Here is a 21,128-nt window from a genome sequence, read left to right on the forward strand (position 1 = left end):
ACTTGGTGGGACCTCTGCCCCCCTCACGGGGTTTCACCCACGTCCTCACCATGGTGGACCGCACCACCCGGTGGCCGGAGGCCGTGCCTTTGGCGGCGACGGCGGACGTCGCGCAGGCGTTCATCGCCACCTGAGTTGCCCGGTTCGGCGCCCCCTCGGACATCTCGTCCGACCGCGGCCCCCAGTTCACCTCAGAGCTCTGGGGGGCGGTAGCGTGGGGGCTCGGCGTCCAGCTGCACCGCACCATGGCCGACCACCCCCAGGCCAACGGCCTGTGCGAGCGCTTCCATCGCTCCTTGAAGGCCGCGCTCCGGGCCACCCTCCGCGACGGCGGCTGGGTCGACAGGCTCCCCTGGGTCCTGCTGGGCCTCAGAACGGCGCCGAAGGACGACCTGCACGCATCCGCGGCGGAGTTGGTCTTCGGACAACCGCTGCGGGTGCCGGGCGAGTTCCTCCCTGACTCCACGGCACCATGGTCCGCGGCGCAGCAGCGCTCCGCACTTCAGGAGACCGCCCGGAGGTTCGCCCCGGTGCCGACGGCGCACCACGGGTGCCCGCCAACGCACGTCGCCCCGGAGCTTCGTACGGCGGAGTACGTTTTCGTCCGCCACGATGCCCACCGGACACCGCTGCGACCCCCGTACGACAGGCCCTTCCGCGTGCTGGAGACCGGGGCGAAACATTTCACCCTGGACATCGGCGGTACTCCTGACCGCGTTTCCGTGGACCGCCTCAAGCCGGCCCACCTCGACGTGGACCACCCCCCGCAAGCGGCTCGGAACCCGCGTCGGGGCCGCCCCCGGGTGGGCGGACCCCCGGCACCGCCCAGCCCCGCCGGCACGCCACCCCCCTGTCCTGCACCCATTCCAGATGCCGCCAGAGGCATCCCCGATGGCATCCCGGCATCCCAAACGCCGCCAGCCGCCAGAGGGCGCTTCGGTCGGGTCATCCGTTTGCCCCGCAAACTGACCCTTCAGGTGCGCGGGAATTCTGGGGGGGCGCATGTGGCGGACACGATGGCTCGCTGGCGCGGTGACATCATTCCGCGCACCAATGGGGTGTCGGCCACACCCGAGGGGTAGGCATGGCCTCGGGATATACACGGGACTCGCAGCCCCGAGCGAGTCAGTGCTACAGTTTGAGCTTTACAATAAACTATTTTGATCCTACGCGTTGTGGCTTACCTTATTTGGCAAACAAGTTGCGTGCGTAGCACCACGCTACAGTTCCATATAAATGGGCCTTTTCTATGGCCCTGGCATTTTTCTCAAGAATCCCACTGCTGGGCCGCATCTGGATTGAGACGTGACCCAAAATCTAATGAGTTTGTACTTGTCACCTGCACAACTCATTCACCAAGTTTTGTCATTATCCATACAAAACGTTTTGAGATATCATGCTATCAGGCGTGGTTGTTCCGTGGTGAGGGGATTTGGGGGGGATGCATAGCTAGACTATGGTAAGTGTAATGCGGTCCGTGTGTTTCGAGTCGTAGTTAGATTGCCATGTAGCAGGGAGCTGTCAGAGTAAGTTGTTTGTTTCATGTGCACCTGAGGAGGCAGCGTATGTAATTTATAGACAGGTTAGACATTATTTTGTGGGTGGAAACACCTCATGTTTGTGGACGGAGCTAGTTAGTTAGAACTTACCATGAAAGAGGCACATATATATACGTCACATTTTGAAAGGCCAATCACGATCTCTGGCCAGTATGTCAGCCATTGAAGTGTGCTGTGGAGCCACAAATGGCATTGCATATTTTTCTTTTTATGGGGACCGCCCCGTGAGTGTGACCCCCAGAGTATAAAAGATCCTTGCGACTGACTTAATGGGTGCTCATTTCACCCATAAAATCGCTTTTCACCCCATCTCTCAATGGTGTCTTGATCTCAATGGCCTCAATGGTCAAATCCCAATGGTCTCTCAATTCGCCCCTGGCCAGGAAGTGTTTTTCCAACTCTCCACGTCATCAAAGTTTACGTATTTTCCCATTCGTGTCTTTGTCAAATTTCCACTCATTATTTTATTACCTTCGCCGGAGGAGAGGGTATTGCATTTGAGTCTGTTTGTTTGCTTGTCTGACTGTCTGTTTGTCCGCACAGAATAAATATGATTTTCTCTGCAACTGTTGGTCCGATTGACAGGAAATTTTCACCATAGGTGCAACTCCACCTGTAGACTTTTTTAATGATAATTATGACGTTATAGGTCACGTGGTTCAGCCGCCATCTTGGAAAAATCGAAAAACTTTGCACCTCTATATTTCGGAAAGCACTGAATAGCAAAAATTGACACATGGCTCATTGTAAAGAATTCTCCATGGGGAATAAAATATGTTAATGATGATGTCATAGGTGCCTCCATTATGACGTCATAATTTGACAACTACAAAACTTAATCCGATCAAGATAAAATTTATTGAGCACCATGTTGGCATAAACTGGTGGAATAAAAAAAAAAAAATGACGTCGTAGGTCACGTGGTTCGGCCACCATCTTTGAAAAACCGAAAAACTTTGCACCTCTATATCTCCGAAAGCACTGAATAGAAAAAATTGAGACATGGTTCATTGTAAAGAACTTTCCATGGGGAATAAAATATGTTCATGATGACGTCATCATTCGACAAGTACAAAACTTTATCCGATTAAGATGAAATTTATTGAGCATAATCTAGGAATAAATTAGTTTAGAAAAAAAATAATGATGACGTCATCAGTCAAGTGGTTCGGCCGCCATATTTGTTTTAACACAAAAGCCTTAAAAACCACTGAAAATACATCCTGGCGAGGGTTTGCAATCTCTGATTGCTCTTTTTCTTGTTGTGTATGTGTTATTGTGTGTGTTTCTAGTTTGGTTTTGGTTTGCAATTCATGCAAACTTGTGTATAATTAATCGTTTTCTGTTCGCACCGCGTGCATGGCCTGGTAACTTCAGGCTTCCCTCCACCCATCGGTGTTTTGTGAATTTAAGTTCTTTCCTTCGCTGTATTACTTATTTCTTAGATTTTCTCTTCTCCCCCTAACTTCCTCGAACATCTACCCTTTGTCTAACGTTTTGAATCACCCACCCCTCAAAAAATATATATATTTCCTTCTCTTTTCTCGGGCCCCGCCCACTTGTGCTGTTGTCTCGCCCCGCCCCCTTTATCTCCTTTTCTTCCACCTCTCCAGCCAATACTTGCCTCACCAATTCTAATTTCCACCATACTCGTTCAACCCTTTCTTCTTTCTCAGATCCACACCCTCACTTCAGGGATTTTTCCCAGATTGTTTTTCACAGTTTTGTTTAAATATTATTTAAATATGTTTAAACTTTCCCCTGCAGTGTTTTATTACAACACGCTGTGTTGCCTTCCTATGTAAAAGGCTTTTTTCAATTTCCTCATCAAATCAATCCACTTCAAAAAAATATTAAATCTCTGATAGTTCTTCCTTTCTACATTCTCCAAACTCACCTTCATTCCACCTCTCCTCTATTGTTTTTTAAACGGATCTCTGACATATCACGTGCCTTGGTCTGGCACCCCACTCTGCTCACCAAACTCTCCTTGTATGGTATCCATGGAAACCTCCACACATGGCTTGCGGACTTCCTATTGGGTCGAAATCAACGTGTCCTGTATGGTATCCATGGAAACCTCCACACGTGGCTTGCGGACTTCCTATTGGGTCGAAATCAACGTGTGTCACTGAATGGATTTCTCTCATCTCCCCTTCCTGTTCAGGCTGGAGTTCCCCAAGGTAGTGTTCTGGGCCCTTGTGCTTTTTCTGGTCTTCATCAATGATCGCTCCGACTCTCTGAAAAATCCTCTCTATCTCTTTGCTGATGACTCCACTCTCTGCTGCTCCAAACCTCATCCCTCAGATCGGCAGTCTGCAGTCTCCTCACTCTCTGCAGATCTGGACAAAATCACAGACTGGACAAACAAGTGGAACATGTCGTTCAATCCTGACACTCTTACTATGTCTCTCCGAAAAGACCGACTGGACCACCCTCCCATCTATTTTCTGAACAATCCTCTCCAATAAGTTCTGTCACTCAAGCTTTTGGGTCTCACTATCTGCCATGATCTTTCCTGGGAAAACCACATTTCCAAGCTGGCCTCCAAAGCCAGTCGCTGACTGGGAATCCTCCGTCGTGCAAAGTTATTCCTTGGCACATCTGAGCTCCTCGCCACATACAACGCTTTCTTCCGCAGCTCAATGGAATACCGTTCTCCCCTCTGGGCTGGTGCACCTAGCTCGGCTTCACGCTGTTGAAAGCAAAGCTTTCAGAATCATTGGAATCTCCCGCGATGAAGCGAACTGCAAGGGCCTTACACTTACTCACCGCAGGCAGGTTGGTGGTCTTTCTGTCTTCTACTGTCACTTCTGTTTAGCAGAAGTACTTCTACTGTCTTCTACAGTAGCACTTCTACTGTTTAGCAGTAATCAACCAATCCTCTCCGGCCTTGCTCCCCCAGCTCTATCTGTGCTCTGTCCCCCAAATATTCCTGCAGGATGCACAAGATCTGCCAGCAACTCTCTTATGGTGAAACTATCAAAATCAAGACTCTCTGCTCACCTTCACTCCTCTTTTCTCCCACCTCTGCAACAAACTCCCCCACTCTCTTCAATCCCACTCCTCCCTCCAGGTCTTTAAAACAGCTGTTCACCACCATCTTTTATCCCATCAATCCCCCATCCAAAACCTTGATCTTTTCCACCCACGTTAAAACACCCCAAATCCACCTCTTCAACCCCCAACTTCTTTCCTGAAATTCCTAGTGGTGTTAATTTGCTTCATACCATGTACCCCTCCCTCCTTCTTCCACAGATCTACCGACGTTCCTGTTCTCTGCTGTTGTTGTGCTTGTGTGCTTCCCTCTCTCCCCCTCTTGTCTCCCGCTCCCTTCATTGCATGTTCAATGTGTTGGCTCTTACACGAGCCTCGATTCTCTATACCAATATATATATATATATATATATATATATATATATATATATTTGGGTGGGACTTTCTAAATTACAAGAATCGCATCATACTCTGCTCGATGTCAGCATCACCTTGTTTACACTTCCAAACACCTTTAGTTTAGCAGTAATTTGGAAAGATCGTATGCCATCTCAACCAATCAAATTTGCCGCATGCTCTGAGGGCTGAGTAACAGCGACATTCAGACAAAATGGCGGCACAGAATAGTGTCACGATAGAGTAAACTTCCTCCAAAAGATGTTTGTCTAATCTCTTTCTTAAAGATCCTAGCAAAATATTTTCTCCAAGAAAAGTTAGGTTCAGCTCTGGAATGTCCCGTTTGACCAATCGGCTATGTATGGTTGCCTTCACGCATGTTATTCAAAGTCCACAAAACGAATTTAGAATGCAAAGCAAAACGTCAAAAGACCATTTTTCTCAAGATTAATTCTCAAATTATGCTCAAATCAAATCATCATGGTCGTTGTATTTTATACACAGGTTTTCCCCACACCCAATCCCCCCTCGGGCCCCCTCCCCCCCCAACTTGAAGATCCCACCTGGGTTGTCGGGGTAAGTCTTTGAGATGCCTTTCACAATCGGCTGGCCAGAGCCTGATGTTCAACTGGAAGTGGCAGAATTTTGACTTCTCTAGATGTCGGCAATAACTCGCCTACCCTTCAGACACAGTGGATATTGAACGTCCACCAACGACTAGTGCTGGTAGACCAGTCCACCATGCTTGACATCCTTCTGTTGGACACCACACTTGATCGATACCTCGCCCTGAATGTGAAACACAAAGATGACAGTTTGTAGCTGGTTTGAGACTAGAAACCAAGATCGAAAGCTCAGAAACAAATGTACATACTCGTACAAGCCATCTTGCCAGCCGGAACCTCAACGTTTGATGATGACACCACGTCACGTTTTAATGGACCTAAACTTTTTTTTTCCTTTCTGCTTAAAATATGCACTAATATTTTAAAATAATTTGTGGCTCAAATATAAGCCACTAGCAGAAGTACCCAGCATTGCCGGGCGGGGGAGGGGAGGGGGGAGGGGAGGGGAACGGGGGGGAGGGGAGAAGAGGGGGGGAGGGGAGAAGAGGGGGGGAGGGGAGAAGAGGGGGGGGGAGGGGGAGAAGAGGGGGGGGAGGGGAGAAGAGGGGGGGGAGGGGGAGAAGAGGGGGGGGAGGGGAGAAGAGGGGGGGGGAGGGGAGAAGAGGGGGGGATGGGAGAAGAGGGGGAGGGGAGAAGAGGGGGAGGGGAGAAGAGGGGGAGGGGGAGGGGGAGAGGGGAGAAGAGGGGGAGGGGGAGAGGGGAGAAGAGGGGGGGATGGGGAGGGTGAGGGATGGGAAGGGGTGGGAGGGGGGAGGGGGAGGAGGAGGGAGGGGGAGGAGGAGGGAGGGGAGGAGGAGGGTGGGGGAGGAGGAGGGGAGGGGGAGGGGAGGAGGAGGAGGGGAGGGAGGGGGGTGGGAGGGGGGGAGGGGGGAGGGGGAGGGGGTGGGGGAGGGGGGGGAGGGGGAGGGGGAGGGGGGTGAAAGGGGGGATGGGGAGGGTGAGGGATGGGAAGGGGTGGGTGGGGGAGGGGGGAGAGGAGGGAGGGGGAGAGGGGAGAGGTAGGGGGGAGGGGAGGGAGGAGGGGGAGGGGAAGGGAGGGTGAGGGATGAGAGGGGGGTAGGGAGAGGGGGAGGGGTAGGAGGGGAGAGGGAGGGGGTAGGGAGGGGAGGGGTGAGGGGTAGGAGGGGAGGGGTGAGGGGTAGGAGGGGTGGGGTAGGGGTAGGAGGGGAGGGGGGGTAGGAGGGGAGGGGGGAGGGGTTAGGGTGGGGGAGGGGAGGGGGGAGGGGGGAGGTTACATTACACCGATTTACATTGAAAACTGCTGAAATATGTACGCAACTTCAACTTAGCACAGTTTAGTAAATACTCGAGATAAATCCATGCGGTAAAAGATTGCTGAGAGTTCCTAAGACCTACGACTTAGAATTCACCTGGACACACTCAGGGGCACTTTCAAAGGGGGAGATGTGCTTATTCTTTCTAAAAAATATTTTAGGTGTGGTAGACACGATATTTGCATGCATCGGTTTCAAAAATCGAGTAAATATTACTCACGTGAAACCAGGATCCGTCTCGGTGGTAGCCATGAGTGTGTAGATGTCACATGATCAGTCATGAAGTGGTTAAGTCCAAAATATGACATACCATGGCATAAAAACGATTTGCCCGCAAAGCATTGCACCGCAACGGCGGTCACAGATGTGCCATGCACAGCGTGACGTAAGTAGTGCGCGCAGCGCCCCTGGCGGAAATACCGGTCCCTATCAACAACAACAACATGCATTTTAAAGGCCATTTTCCCTGCTAGAGCGGGGGTTAGCCTTGCGGTCCCCATGACAATCTTCTCCATTTTGCCCTATTTTCTGCATCTCTCCTTGTTAACCCCCTTGCCCGCATTTCTTCTTCCACCATCTTTAGCCAAGTCTTTTTCGGTCTTCCCCGTCCTCTGCTTCCTTCTACATTCATTTCCATCACTCTTCTCAACCAGTCACTTTCATCCTTCCTCAACACATGACCAAACCATCTCAACCTGTTCCTCTTCACAGCATCAATCACAGGCTCTATTCCCATCATCTTTCGCAATTCATCATTTGTCTTCCTCTCTCTCAACGATACTCCACACATCCACCGAACCATTCGCATTTCCACCCTTTCCAACCTTCGTTGCTGCTCTACGTTTATTACCCATGTCTCGCTCCCATAAATCATAACACTTCTCACACATGCAGCATACACCTTTCCCTTCAGCTTCAACGACACTCCCCTCATCATCAGCACGCCACCCAGTTCCCGAAACTTCTTCCATGCACATCTCACTCGAGCAACCGTTGCCGAGTCTGATCCACCTTCTCCATTCAGCATGTCTCCGAGGTAGCAAAATGTTTTCACACCTTCCAGCTTCACGCCATCTCCAAGATCCAACTCAACATTTCCTCCATCTGCAGCTCCCTCTGTGCACACCTTACATTTGAATGTAGCTGCCACACTGGTTAATGACCCTCTCAGACCACTACATTTTTGATGAACCCACTCAGCGCACATTGTACATTGAATGGAGTTCACTCCGACACCCTTCCTACACACAGCACAGGGCCACTTCCCAGTTCTTTCCACCTCACCACATGCTTTACCACTTGCCATCACCTTCGTCTTTCCGATATTCACCTTCAGACCTTTTGTCTCCATACATTCCTTCCACGTGGTCATCTTTTCCTTCAGTCCATCCATACTTTCCGCAATCAACACCAGAACATCTGCATACAACAACTCCCATGGTAAACCCTCCTTTACGTTCTGAGCCAGCACCTCCATCACAGCTACAAATAGTAATGGACTTAGTACCGACCCCTGATGCACTCCCACCTTCACCTCAAACTCACCACTGTTCCCGTCCTTCGTCCTTACAGCTGTGCGCGCTCTTTTGTACATTGCCATCACTACTCTGATCAACCATTCCTCCACTCCTAACTTCCTCAATGCCCATGTCAATACTTTGCGTGGTACCCTATCGAATGCTTTCTCCAGATCAACAAACCCAAGAAACAACTTCTTCCTCTTCTCCATGTACTTCTCCTGCAACTGCCTCACAATGAAAAGCGCGTCTGTCGTTCCTCTTCCTGGCATGAATCCAAACTGCATTTCGTCGATCTTCACTTTCTTCCTTATCCTCCTCTCCAACACCCTTTCCAATACCTTCATTCCATGCTCCAATAACTTTATCGCTCGGTACGAGCCACACTCCAGAGGGTCACCTTTCCCCTTGTATAGAGGGACGAGGGTACTCAGTTCCCAATCCACTGGAATGCGGCCTTCTTTCACCACCAGATTACAGATCTCTGTCATTCTCTTCACACCCCAACTTCCTGCTGCCTTCAACATATCTCCCACAACTCCCGTCGGCCCTCCCGCTTTTCTACCCTTCATTGCTTTTATCGCTTCCTCAACTTCCTTCTCAGTTATCTTCTCTGCCGGTCCTAAAACAGGGTTACTCTCTATGTTGCCATCCCATTCATTCTCTGTATTCAACAGCATTTCCATATATCTTTTCCATCTTCCTTTAATTCCATCTGGGTCGACAACGATTTGTCCCACTTCATCCTTCAAGCAACTCACCCCCATCACATCACACCTCTCTTTCGCTATCTGCTTTGCAATCCTGAATACTGCTTTCTGACCCTCTTCCAAATCCAAGCGTTCTCCGAACATTTTCCTACATGCCTCCTGCGCCTTTGCTACCTCTTTCTACCTGTGATTACTGTTCTGATCGATAATATTATTTATGACGAATGAAACCTCGATGACACTTTGGAAATGTGATATCAATGGCTTTAAATTATATATTCATTCAGATATGTTAGTTCATAGTTCAGGGTTGACAGGATGGCCCAGAGGTGGTACAATCGACTATAAGCAGTCTGGCATGGGTTCCAGCTATAAACTGCCATCCTGTTATTCCACAGGCTAGGTGATTCAGCAATGTGTGTGTCGTCCCACCGATGGACGTTAAGCCGGTGTTGCGTCTGCCGGCTTTCTTTTGTATCTACGATGCCCCGACAACAGTGGGTGGCTCAGTGGATGACAGGGGATGTGGATGCACAGGTAAGTACTTTATTGACTGGCACTGGTGACATGACGAGGAGACTGTATTGGTGACCCTGTCGATATCTAGGGCAAAATAGTACCTGTTGAAGGCACGCTTAATTTGGTGTCTCGATGGGTGGTTGAACCTGATGTGCAAAGCAGTCAGCAGCCCATCAACCACTTAGCGGGGGATCACGATCCGTTCACGAGAGGGCTGGAATGGCTGGGTGTCCCTGATAACTAGGAGACCATTATTGGCCACAGTCACCACTCTGAGGTACCTCTTGACATCCCACACCTTTGTCAACTTTTTAGATGTGCGAGTACCTTGGGTTAAGTGAGAATGGGTGCGTCTGAGGTCAGGGCACTCCAGCTGAGTAGCATTCCAGGCAACACGGCCCGTAAACGGCATTCTAGCAGTACCATCCAGGACTTCACCTACAGAGACACCACGCACAACAGAGGACTCCATTTCTTCGATAAACCTGCACCCTTGACAGCTTGCGTCAAGGCACACCTGAAAGTTGCGACTCCCAGAATCAGGAGGCAAGTTGGTGAAACCATCAATATGCCTAACCTGCCCATGGTAACGGCTGGCAGTGGAGAGGAATGAAGTCACTCTGGAACTGGCTGAGAACTCGCCGCGCATAAGTTTGCAGTAAGCTTGGACGCAGGGCCAACTGTCCATCAATACTTGGACACTGTGGTGAGACTGGACGATGAACGGCGCGAAGTGTCAGAAGGCTGCCCAAATAAACAGCGCTTCTACTTCGCAAGGCCGCCATGTGACCTGATGTTTACGAAGTTTAGCATTAAAGAAGCCTGCTAAAAGCAAGTCACCATTCCTGTGCGCATACATTGTAGCTGCAATGCCTTTGTTCTTGATAGACCCATCAGTAACGATCAACAGTAAATCATCAGGTTGAGGTATCGTGATTGTCTTGCGGTCTTTCAGAGCATTCTGGGCAGCCCTAAAGGCATGAAATAAGTCATCAGACCACACTTTCTTCTCGCTTGTTTTGCCAGCGGTGGCTATGTCCAAGGGGTCCAGCAAGCTAGCATAGCCACGTACTGTGTCTGGCTCAGTGCCGGCAGGAGTGTGTAGCTCTAGGTATTCTCCGGGGAGGAGAGCCGTCTTGTGAGGATTACACAGTAGGAATGCCTGGGTGCATCTGGCTGAGGGTACTTTACTGGGTTGACTATTGTGTGAGCCATACTCGACATAATCTTCACCTTTAATGATGATTTGTCTCTTTGAGGGTCGTGCAGCAATGTCGTTCGTAACCAAAAATGGATTGCCAGCAAGCACTCCGACGTCAGGTTGCTTGACAACCAAGGCATCAAATTTGAACTCTAGGTTTCCTATTGACAAGTTGCAGTGAACCTCACCGATGACATTCCTAATTGGAGTGCTCCCACACAGACCCGAATACAGACAAAGGATAAAAAAACTGAAAAAGAACTATGTGTAGTTTGTGGCACTTAGCTCAAATCGGCTCTTGAATTTCGTCAGGAATCGTCAAAACCCCCTCGCGTCCTTGGCGGAAAAATGCGCTCATTGGCACGAACTTGGCCTTGCTGCGCATCCGCTCACTCCTGGCCTCGCCGAGAGCGCAGCGAGCAGGCAGCACCCATCCACTCGTCGTTCTTGCTTGGGAAACCGCAGTTCTCGGTCAACAGCTCTTACTCCTCACAATCACCATCAAGATGTCGTAACACGACCGTACATGATGAATCTTCCTTGCGCAAGAGCAAATAAGCAACCATTCGCTATGGGATCCAGAACGAGAAGGGAAAATTTCCGCCATTCCACCTATTTTGTACTTGAGGCTCTGACGTCATCATCCCACGTCTCCGTGTCCGCTCCTATCAGCGAGTTCCATCTTACCAGTCCATGTGCCAATCCAATCCCAGTCCAATCACTGCTCTTTGGGGCGTGGCTCATGGCCCTGCCTGTACCTGTGCGCTTACCAAGTCGATGTTGTTCGCAGTCGTGCTTGATGCCTGGTTTCTGGTTGGTTTTTAATTAGTGTCATTAATGATGGTGTCGATTGCTTAGCTTGGCTATGGTGAGTAGTGCGGTGTCATAAGGAACACAGGAAAAGCTTACAGAGGCAATTACATACAGGGGATTAATTTACCCATAATCCCTCGCTAATTAACAAACCCCACCCCTCTCATGGGGATAAAGATACAAGCTCTTCCACGACATACGGTCCACACAAATTTCCTTTTCCAAATTTCCAAAATCCACCAACCAAAAGCGACAAGCTGATTGTTACTCCCGCCAGGGAGTAATGCATTCGATCGTGTCCGTGTGTGTGTGTGTTTGTGAACAAGATATCTGGAAAAGTTCTGAACAGATTTGGATGAAAGTTGGTGGGATGATTGCCCTTGGGATAAGGAAGAATTGATTAGTTTTTGGTGAAGCTCAGGATATTATTCCGGATCCGGGAATTTTTTGATGGATTGTTTACCATTGGAAGATAGGGCTCATTTTTTTTAACATTATCTTCTATATATTCTATATTTAACATTGTGATATGAAAATAGTTTTCATACTTCTTGTAAATGTAGTTTAAACTCGTGGTTATGTGTTAGAGCGGTGTCTTTTGTTAGCAGCGTCGTCTTCAAGGTTCTTTTGTTTTTTTTCTAATAAAGACATATTCTGTCATTTTAAAACCACCAAAGTGTGTATTTGGTCTCCCCGTTTCATAAAATGTGTCGTTTGATACGTATAATGCTTTAAAACGGCTTTTTTTCTTTCTTTCTTTTTTACCTCAGGAGAGATCAACATTTACCTCAGCGAATGTCAACCGCGGTGTCAGTATTTGATGAACTTATAAAGACTAAGGTGACTTATAAGTGTGACAAGCATGTGCACGGGATTCTTCCCAGAAGAATGAGTGGTCGCATTAGCTTGTCCGACTTAAAATGAGCGAGTTTTGTTTTGACGTTTGGGCCAGTTTTACATGTTGGTAAAGCGCGGCGTTACGCGCGCTGCTTGCGAGCAAGGAGGAAGCGGACAAGCGGTAACTTATAAGCGTCTTTATTTCAGGAGCTCACTGTAACACTGGCCCGCTCCGGGCTGGGCGCCCGGTGTATATCCTGAGGCCACGCCTACCCCTCGGGCGTGGCCACCGCCCACTTGGTGCGCGGAATGATGTCACCATGCCAGTGGGCTTTTGTGTCCGCCACACGCGCCCCCCCCAGAATTCCCGCGCACCTGGAGGGCCAGTTTGCGGGGCAGACGAATGACCCGGCCGAAGCGCCCCCTGGCGATCGGCGGCGTCCGGGGTGCAGGGATGCCAGGTGGGATGCCCCTGGCTGCCCCTGGGATGGGTGCAGGACCGGGGGGCGGCGTGGCGGCGGGGCTGGGCGGTGCCGGGGGTCCGCCCGCAGGAGGGCGGCCCCGACGTGGGGGTCGGGCCACTGGCGGTGGATGGTCCACATCGAGGTGGGCCGGCTTGAGGCGGTCTACCGAAATGCGGTCAGGAGTACCGCCGATGTCCAGGGTGAAGTGCTTCGCCCCGGTCTCCAGCACGCGGAAAGGCCCGTCGTACGGGGGCCGCAGTGGTGTCCGATGGGCATCGTGGCGGACGAAGACGTACTCCGCCGTGCGAAGCTCCGGGGCGACGTGCGTCGGTGGGTGCCCGTGGCATGCCGTTGGCACCGGGGCGAACCTCTGGGCGGTCTCTTGCAGAGCGGAGCGCTGCTGTGCCGCGGACCATGGTGCCGTGGAGTCGGGGAGGAACTCGCCCGGCACCCGCAGCGGTTGCCCGAAGACCAACTCCGCCGCGGATGCGCGCAGGTCCTCCTTGGGCGCCGTCCGGAGGCCCAGCAGGACCCAGGGGAGCCTGTCGACCCAGCCGCCGTCGCGGAGGGTGGCCCGGAGCGCGGCCTTCAATGAGCGGTGAAATCGCTCACACAGGCCGTTAGCCTGGGGGTGGTAGGCCGTGGTTCGGTGCAGCCGGACCCCGAGCCCCTGCGCAACCGCCCCCCAGAGCTCCGAGGTGAACTGGGGGCCGCGGTCGGATGAGATGTCTGAGGGGGCGCCGAACCGGGCGACCCAGGTGGCGATGAAAGCCTGCGCGACATCGGCCGCCGTTGTCGACGCCAAGGGCACGGCCTCCGGCCACCGGGTGGTGCGGTCCACCATGGTGAGGACGTAGGTGAAACCCCGCGAGGGGGGCAGAGGTCCCACCAGGTCCACGTGGACGTGGTCAAACCGGCGTTCCGGCACCGTGAACGGGGCCAACGGGGCCTGGGTGTGCCGGTGCACCTTGGCGCGCTGGCACGCGAGGCACGTCCTGGCCCAGCCGCGGACGGCCTTCCGGAGGCCATGCCAGACGAACTTGTCGGCGATCAGCCTTTGGGAGGCCCTCGCGCCCGGGTGGGACAGGCCGTGGATGGCGTCAAACACCTGGCGCTGCCAGCCCGTGGGCACGATGGGGCGAGGACGCCCGAGGGAGACGTCGCACAAGAGGGCCACGCCCGCGCCGTCGAACGGCACCTCGGTGACGCGGAGGCCCGTGACGGCGGTCCGCAAGGCCTGGGCGTCGGGGTCAGCGGCCTGGTCCGCTGCCATCCGGGCATAGTCGATGCCGAGGTGGACTGCGTGGGCGACGGCCCGGGAAAGGCAATCCACCACCGGGTTGTCCTTCCCCGTGACGTGCTGGATGTCCGTCGTGTACTCGGACACGGCCGAGAGGTGACGCTGCTGCCGGGCCGACCACGGCTCGGTGACCTTGCCCTTCGCGAAGATCAGCGGCTTGTGGTCGACGAAGGCAGTGAACGCACGGCCCTCGAGTAGATGGCGGAAGTGCCTGACCGCCAAGTGAAGTCCGAGCAACTCGCGGTCGAAGGTACTGTAACGGCGTTCGGGCGGGCGAAGCTGCCGGCTAAAGAACGCCAGCGGTTGCCAAGCTCCACGCACCCATTGCTCGTGCACCGCGCCCACCGCGTAGTCCGAGGCATCGGTGGTGAGGGCGATCGGTGCATCGGGCGCCGGGTGCGCGAGCATGGTGGCGTTAGCCAAGGCGAGCTTCGCGCCCGTGAACGCCGTGTCCATCTGCTCGGTCCAGGTAACGTCGACTTTGCCCGGCTTACCACGGAGAGCTTCGTGCAGGGGCCGCAGGAGCTGGGCGATACGGGGCAGGAACCGATGGTAAAAGTTCACCATGCCCAGGAACTCCTGCAGCCCTCTGATCGTGCGGGGGCGCGGAAACCCCTTCACCGCCTCCACCTTGGCCGGCAGGGGGACGGCTCCGTGCCTGGTGACACGGTGCCCCAGAAAATCAATTATGGCGGCGCCGAACCGGCACTTTGCGGGGTTCACAATCAGGCCATGCTGGCCCAGGCGTTCGAAGAGCGTGCGGAGGTGGCGTAGGTGCTCTTCGCGGGACGCGCTGGCGACGAGGATATCGTCCAGGTAGACGTAGACAAAATCCAAGTCGCGCAGGACGCTGTCCATCAGTCGCTGGAACGCCTGAGCCGCATTCTTCAGACCGAAGGGCATGCGCAGGAACTCGAAGAGTCCGAATGGCGTGATGACCGCCGTCTTCGGGACGTCCTCCGGCCTGACGGGGACCTGATGGTAGCCGCGTATGAGGTCCACCTTCGAGAAGAAGGACCTGCCCGCCAAACGGGCGGAAAAGTCCTGGATGTGGGGGACGGGGTAGCGGTCGGGAGTCGTGGCGTCATTGAGACGGCGATAGTCCCCGCACGGTCGCCATCCCCCGCCGGGCTTCGGCACAATGTGCAGCGGCGACGCCCAAGCGCTCTCTGAGCGCCGAACGATGCTGAGTCGCTCCAGGGTAGCGAACGCCGCTTTTGCCACCGCCAGCTTCGTCGGCTCGAGGCGGCGTGCCCGGGCGTAGACCGGTGGCCCAACGGTGGGGATGTGATGGGCCACCCCGTGCTTGACGGCCCCCGCCGAGAAGGTGGGCCGCGTGAGGGCCGGGAAACCGGCGAGGAGGCGGGTGAATGCGTCCGCTGCCGGAAGCGTACAGACCAACGTGGCCGGAACCGAACCGTTCGGCAAGCCGCTTGGCAAGCCGCTCGTTGAGCTGGGCAACGCACAAGTGAGCGAGCTGAACGTCTCGGCCTGGACAAGACGTCTGCGCTTGACGTCGACCAGGAGCCCATTAGCGCACAGGAAGTCCGCGCCAAGCAGTGCCATGGGCACGTCGGCGGTGACGAACGTCCATCGGAAAACCTGCCCTCCAAACCGCAGAGAGAGGCAGCGTTTTCCGTACGTACGGATGGGCGTCCCGTTCGCGGCAAGCAGCGCGGGGCCCCCACCCGCGGCGTGCTTGTCTGACGTGCCGGCGGGAATAACACTCACCTGCGCTCCCGTGTCGCACAGGTAACGGCGCCCGGAGAAGGTGTCCGTTATGAACAGCAGGCTGCTCGAACGGCCGGCGCTCATCGCCACTATTGAGCGCCGGCCCGGGCGTTTCCCGACCTGTTGAAGGAGCATGGCGGATGACACTGCCGAGCTTCGTGGCCGAACTTGGCGTGGAACCAGCACCAGGTGGTGGAGCTGGAGGAGCGCGGCTGGCTCCGCCAGGCCGGTGGAGTTGGCGGGTTTCCCCGCGGTGGCGGTTTTCGCCGCGGCGGTGGGCGGGGCGTGGCGGCGTTCACGAGGTGCGTATCAGCATGCTGCGTATGCTGTAGAAGCTGATGCTGTGGAACAGCAGCATCAGCAGCATCAGCAGCATCAGCCTCGAGGGCCGTGACGGCCACGCCGACTCTCGCCCGCGTGTCCGAAGCGGCGAAGTACCTGTCCGCCTCGGCTGCCAATGCTCGGGGTTCCGTTAGCCCGGTCCCGGCCAACGCGAGGCGAACCTGCGCTGGAAGTTGGCGACGGAAAAGCGCCCGGAACAGAGAACCGGGGGCTTCGTCGCCCAACAGTGACAGCATATGGTCCATTCTGACCGACGGGCGCGTGTCACCGAGCTTGGGGAGATCCAGGAGGCGGTCGGCCCGTGCGTCGTCCGTGAGGCCGAACGTGGCTAGGAGTAGCCGCTTGAGTGCCTCGTACTTGTGGCCGTCCGGTGGGTGGCGAAGGACGGACACAACTCGAGCGGCCGTGCCGGGCCCGAGGGAGGCGACGACGTGGCAATAGCGCGTGTCATCGCCGGTGAGGCGCCGAAGCTGAAATTGGGCTTCGGCCTGGACGATCCAGACTTTGGCCTGAGCCTCCCAAAATTCGGGAAGTTTGACGAAGTTGGCCATGGCAATGGCGTCGCATGTGAAAGGATCGCTCCGGCAGATCCAACGTCGAGGGGGTCACCAGTAAAGCGCGGCGTTACGCGCGCTGCTTGCGAGCAAGGAGGAAGCGGAAAAGCGGTAACTTATAAGCGTCTTTATTTCAGGAGCTCACTGTAACACTGGCCCGCTCCGGGCTGGGCGCCCGGTGTATATCCTGAGGCCACGCCTACCCCTCGGGCGTGGCCACCGCCCACTTGGTGCGCGGAATGATGTCACCACGCCAGTGGGCTTTTGTGTCCGCCACATTGTATCCCTAAGGAATGGAACGAACGTTTTTCTGGCTTACAATTTTATTTGAAGTTACACATGCCTCAAAATACACTCACTTATATAGAATTGTACGCTGAATCCGAAACTGTAAGTGAAATTGCCTTGTTTTTTTTTTTACATTATCTTCTATATATTCTAAATATATATCTGTGCAGTGTCTGTCTTGTGTTGTCTTGTCTTGTGTTGTCTATGAACTACCTCAAACTTTTGTGAAATCGTACTATTCCAACTTGACCCACGGCGGGAGTATGCGCTCTACTGAGTGGGTCTAGTTTTGTTTTGTTTTAGATCAAAAGGTCAAAGGTCAAGGTGGCGTAAAATCACCAATTTTCACCTGATTGACTTGAAATTTAAAGATTTGCAAAACGGGTCAGTGAATTGGTTCACCGGTCAAAAGGTAGGAGTGGATTGGATTTTTTTAGATCAAAAGTTTAAAGGTCAAGGTTGCATAAAACCATAAATTTTCATCCAATTGACCTGAAAGTTAAAGAATTTGCATATTGGATCACAGAATTGGTTCACCAATCAAAAGCTAGAAGCTGATTATTTTTATATCGAAAGCTCAAAGGTAAAAGGCTGCATAAAATCATCAATTTTCATTTTGTATTTTTATTAACCGTTTTCATTATTTTGAGCATACAGGGGATGAAGAAGAAGAAGAGGTAGGTCAAGAAGAAGAAGAAGAAAAAGTCTAATGCAAATAGACACGGACGGCCTTTGCATTTTCATATGCTTTCTAGTTTTACAACTGTAGCCATCACAGCTGCCAAAGGCAGAATTATTATTTTATTTGGTTGGTGTCCAACACGTGTAAGTGCAAGAGGGCAAGGTCCCAGTGTGAGATGGCTCATATTGCTGCCAATTTGGAAATAAATATCGTTAATTTGGCAAAGCAATTGATAATGTTATGTGAATGGGAAAATTCAAATAACCGTTTATTAACCCCCCATGGTTCTCTTGTAGAGGAATGGGTTACAATGCTTTTAAATGGTTTTGATCATAATTATGTTATAGTCAGAGAGCCTACTACACTCTATTTCAACCCATAGCATACAAAAGGTTTGACCCCCTAGAGTTGTTGGGGGTATCAAGCTGAGTAAAAAAAAGTATGTAAGATTGACCCCCCCTGCTGGAACTAGTCACCAGACCCCCCTAAAATGACCCCAATAATGGGTTATTTCAACCCATCTCATACATGGACCAAATTTGGTTACAATATAGTGTCATGTCAGGACATTACAAAAATGTCAAATCTAACAACTTACCCTGCTGGAAAGGTGATGTTAGACCCCCCGCAAAGTACCCCCCAAAATGGGTTATTTCAACCCATCTCATACATGGACCAAATTTGGTCACAATATAGTGTCATGTTAGGACATTACAAAAACATCAAATCTAACAACTTACCCTGCTGGAAAGGTGATGTTAGACCCCCCGCAAAGTGCCCCCCCCTAAAAACGGGTTATTTCAACCCATCTCATACATGGACCAAATTTGGTCACAATATAGTGTCATGTCAGGACATTGCAAAAACATCAAATCTAACAACTTACCCTGCTGGGTAGGTGATGTTAGACCCCCCCCCCCCGGCCCCAAAGTACCCCTGTTTCAAGCCATCGTTTACATGAACCAACTTCGGTCACAATCATGTCATCAGGATATTACAAATTATCAAATGTAACAACTTAACAGCTTAAGACATGTCTGTACATTGACATACATCATCATTTAATGCCCCTAGTTTAGTAAAAGTATGCAAATGACCTTGCTAGGCCCTCCTTGGTAATATTTTTTGTAAACTACGGAAGCCAATAGAGGACAACCAATAAAATATTGTTGATGCACTTATAATAGCATGACATGATCAAATATAATATAATAATAGAAGCCTGAATGAAACCAATCAGAGATGATTGACTTGTAGGCATACTATCCTAAATTTCATGAGCATTATATGGTCAAATAGCAAATACATTTTGTATTTAACTTTCACAGATACTGAACGAGCCCCTCCTTGAGGAACTGCATATTCTAGATTTTCCAGTTTTTAAGCAACATGCTTTCATATAGTAAGTATGGAAACTTAATCTGAAGAATTTATGTTTTCCTCTTGACATTCCCCTCTTCTTTTGGTTAATAATGATAACAAAGTTGATATTTGTTCCACATTAGAGGATATTAAAATGTTTAACAATCAAACATTATTTGAAATGCATTGGTTTGATAATTTAAAATGTTTAATCTTATTACAAAGATTAACTAATAAAGCTCAGAAGCCTCTTACAATGGAGATTAATAGTTAAATCAAACTTCTATACTTGTAGTTGTAACTTGTAGTGTGTATGCTGATTTCATTAACCAACACTTGTAGTGTATGCTGACTTTATTTGATTTGTGATATTAATTTTCAGATACAGATGGACTCTGACAGAGATACCACAATGGATACAGTAAAAAAGAATGTACAAGGTACAAAATTACATCCCTTATATTTTAAGAATTTGATGATGCACATTGGCCCGTTTGAAATTTAGAATGCTGTGATTATTTCAAATTTGCCGACACGATGATAATTAAAGCAAAAATCAAGTAGGATTCATGTCACACAGTCGTTAAGTCAGGATCCTCAGATTGAACTGCACTACGGTAACATTGGCAGATATTTATGACAGCATCTCACCGCTTCGTGTGCACCGGGAATCGCGAATTACATAATTAGTTCAGTAAACAATATATTATTTATTATAGTTTTGGAGTTCTATTTTTACATAATTACTGTGCAAAAAGTTTACATAAGAGATATGTAATTTTTTTTTACATATGAATTATGTAAAACTTAACATAATTAATTAGTAAAATTTTACATATCAGGTCCTATGTAAATGTTTACATAACAGTTTTGGAGTTCTATTTTAACATCAGAAATGTGTAAAATTGTACACAAGCTGTGTAAACATTTCTCTCTGTGTAGCCTTAATAAACTTAATAAACCACGCTGATGATGATGCTGATGACCACACCAATGACCTATTCCTGTATCATTTATTGTTTTAAATGAATTTTAAAACAACGATAAATCATGATGTCTTCCCTAAAATAAGAGCTCTGTTGCTGACAGGAAGTCATGTTTCGTTTATGTTTGAGTCTTGTGATAATAAATAGTAATCCTCATTGACTGATGGTGAGTTTATATATTTGAAGTATCATGTATTTTGTGTGTAGATTGTTTTGAGGAAGGGTCTAACATCACCCACCTTTTCCAGAAGGGTAACGTTAGATTTGTTATATTTGTACATCGTGACCAAATTTGGTTCGTATATGCAATAGGAGATTGCGGGGGGTCTAACATCACCTACCCAGCAGGGTAAGTTGTTAGATTTGATGTTTGTGTAATGTCCTGACATGACACTATATTGTAACCAAATTTGGTCCATGTATGAGATGGGTTGAAATAACCCGTTTTTAGGGGGGGGCACTTTGCAGGGGGTCTAACATCACCTTTCCAGCAGGGTAAGTTGTTAGATTTGATGTTTTTGTAATGTCCTAACATGACACTATATTGTGACCAAATTTGGTCCATGTATGAGATGGGTTGAAATAACCCATTTTGGGGGGTACTTTGCGGGGGGTCTAACATCACCTTTCCAGCAGGGTAAGTTGTTAGATTTGACATTTTTGTAATGTCCTGACATGACACTATATTGTAACCAAATTTGGTCCATGTATGAGATGGGTTGAAATAACCCATTATTGGGGTCATTTTAGGGGGGTCTGGTGACTAGTTCCAGCAGGGGGGGGTCAATCTTACATACTTTTTTTTACTCAGCTTGATACCCCCAACAACTCTAGGGGGTCAAACCTTTTGTATGCTATGGGTTGAAATAGAGTGTAGTAGGCTCTCTGACTATTTGCAGCCTTCCTGGCTGCCTTATAACTTTCATGCTCTGCTGTTTCTGCTCCCGTACCCTTCGCCTTCTGCCACTCC

General features: G+C 50.7%; 1 long non-coding RNA gene across 1 annotated transcript; it reads left to right on the plus strand.

The window, feature by feature from the left end:
* Positions 1–19,017: 19,017 nt before the first annotated feature.
* On the plus strand, positions 19,018–20,318 carry LOC144892854 (uncharacterized). Its single transcript, XR_013623996.1, has 2 exons — positions 19,018–19,212; positions 19,555–20,318. It is a non-coding gene; the product is annotated as an uncharacterized LOC144892854 (long non-coding RNA).
* The last annotated feature ends 810 nt before the right edge of the window (positions 20,319–21,128 follow it).

Source organism: Myxine glutinosa, chromosome 7, assembly GCF_964187855.1.
Source record: "Myxine glutinosa chromosome 7, kmMyxGlut1.1, whole genome shotgun sequence".
NCBI classification, from domain to species: domain Eukaryota; kingdom Metazoa; phylum Chordata; class Myxini; order Myxiniformes; family Myxinidae; genus Myxine; species Myxine glutinosa.